At 48.5% G+C, this 2,576-nt stretch overlaps 1 pseudogene; it reads right to left on the bottom strand.

Moving 5' to 3' along the window:
* Positions 1 to 341: 341 nt before the first annotated feature.
* On the bottom strand, positions 342 to 2,576 carry LOC136516017 (uncharacterized; annotated as a pseudogene).

Below are 2,576 nucleotides of genomic sequence, written 5' to 3'. Positions count from 1 at the left end.
TGTGATATGGGGTTCGTTACCCTGGCAAACGGAAATCACGACTCATCATAATAGAAGTGTGCAACCTCAACAGTGTAAAACTGATATATTAGCCATGCTCACAGCCATGTACGGTTCGGACTTCTTTGAGATTAGTGGATCTCTACTATATCAAGGACAACTATGATGAACAAATAATTTTGCAAATTTTCAGTTATTTACATCACATAACATGGGAATATGCCGATCACCAGATGGATGAATAAATGTTGCAGAGCCAAGAAAAGAAACATCCTTATGAATTAACAAGTTTGGTATTCAGTAGTGCATATATATAATAAATAAATATGACATAGTTACCACTTACCAGGAAGCATGTGAATTCAAGTACACGGAGAACGTACTAGGCAGAAGGGGGCCATTACTGAGGATGTTCTCCAACACCAGGGTATCTTCACAAGAGGAATTCACATCATTATACGGAAGGACCAATTCCAGTTTCTTTCTTTTAATGTCAATCACGAGCACCCATGTTCGTCCAGCAGCATATTGCCTCTCACACAATAATGCGTAAATGATGTTGTGTTCGTTCAGGTTTACAAATGGGAACTCCGGAGAAAGGCAGGGAATATGAGGATCAAAAATTGGATACTGACTCCAGATTTCTCCTGCTTCCATGGCACCTTCCTTCACCCAGACTATACTTTTGGAGCTCAATGGCATCCCTAAAGACCAGCTGGTAATGGTGAAACCAGAACCAAGTTTGCGTTTGCTTGCAATCTCGCCATCAGCACGTGTGACATTGACAAACATCATGGTGCCGCCCTCTGTGACACTTAAGCTCCGTGTCACAAATGGGTGAGCCCCCTGCCGAACTCAGAGTGAGTGGGATTGCCTTTGGGAGGCTCCACAGGCAATTCAGCGTACTGTAGCTGGGAATCATCATCAAAGACGTCACAGAACAAGATGCCCCTGTGGTAGTCAATCCAGCACAGGTTGCCTTCAAAGGAGACGCCCTTGTCAGTTGTCCACCAACACAGCCCATGGTCCTTATCGCCACCTTGGCAGATCAGGATTCGCTTGACCTCCCACTGCGGGGTTAGGGCGTTGGAACGATACCTGAAGAGCTCGGCTTCCTTTGGCACAGAATTACTGTCGCCAGGTATGAGCACCTTGAGGTCTGCGACAGCGAAATCCTCGCCACGGCGCAGGAGACCTATGTCTCTTACATCCAGCATGCGCGAAAGCTCAGCATGGCCCTGCACTGCCATCCGCCGCTCGTCTTTGTAACACGGCGGGAGAGGGCCAAAGATTGACATACCAGAGGGACCTGCCTTGCAGACAAAGTAGTCCGTGTGGCAGCACCAGGAGTGGAATGCGTTGATGGGGCTGGAGGGGGGGACGACGCGGAAGAGGACAGAGTCGAGGTGAGCCGCCACGAGCGCGGTCCCGTTGAACATCTTGACTTCCCTCGAGTAATGAAGGCGGAGATGAGACGCCCCTGGTGGCGCGACGAGGCGCAAGGATACGAGAACGTCGTCGCCGTTGGAGGCACGGAATCTCGCTGATGGTGTCTCGGGGTCGTCCTCGCAGAGTCGCAGAAGGACTGGGGATCCTAGCGGTAGATGTGGGTGTCGAACATCACCCATGTAGGAAACGAGCGCCCCTCGGCCGAAGCGGCTTTCGGCCGGCGAGGAAGACGCGATCGACTTGAGGGGCCCAACCTTGGCGATTCCACGGCTTTCACCGCCTGGCCAAAGAGCTGCGATCGATCCTTGGGGAGCCCCATGTGCGACTCTATGGCTTTCAACGGCCGGCCAAGTAACGGCTATCAGTCGATTCGCTCTAAGGTTTGTGGGCGACGGCGGTGAGGGAGGGGAAGAAGACCCGAAGAAGCTCGGGTTTGTGGGCGACGGCGGCGAGGGAGGGGAAGAAGACCCGAAGAAGAGGAGGCGGACGAGTACTAGTGGCAGCTGGCAGGGTGGGGAATGCAAATTGGAATCGCTTCTAGGTCCGGTTTGTTTGGAATTTTGGATGGCTCCTCGGTCCTCCGGTTCTCCTTCCTCGAGAAATGAAAAGAATTATTATAAGTTGGGTCTTGCTAAAAAATTGTTGGGCCTCCGGCCCGTTCCAGGTTTTCGAATGCGTTCATCGGCTCGTTTCCGCTTGTTTTAGCTTATTCTCTCTCACAGAATACTATTCAACTATCCAAAATCATCCAAAACCAGCCAAAACATGACCAGCCGAACGCCCGGTATATATTTAGTTCAGTTTCTTAGCTTCTACTGCAAAGAAAACAGAACACAAACTAAACAAGTAGAATTAAGAACTGTCTTTCTAAAAGTATATACTTTCGCGTAGTACAATTTTCGTAGCACCTTGAATCATTTTTTTATTCAGCTTTCTGCTTTTGTAAATAGATAGAAATAGAGAGGCATTTTACAATTGTTCAAGAGAGATAAAAGAGAGATGGTAGGTTTCATAGCTGTTTTAACCAAATAACTTATAGTCTTTTCATAGCATATAGCTCACATTCAAATTTTCACAACTCATATATGAACCAACCAGACCATTAGCTTCCTACACCTATTTGCCAT

Source organism: Miscanthus floridulus, chromosome 17 (genome assembly GCF_019320115.1).
Source record: "Miscanthus floridulus cultivar M001 chromosome 17, ASM1932011v1, whole genome shotgun sequence".
Taxonomy (NCBI): Eukaryota; Viridiplantae; Streptophyta; class Magnoliopsida; order Poales; family Poaceae; genus Miscanthus; species Miscanthus floridulus.
This window is presented reverse-complemented; position numbering and strand designations above follow the sequence as displayed.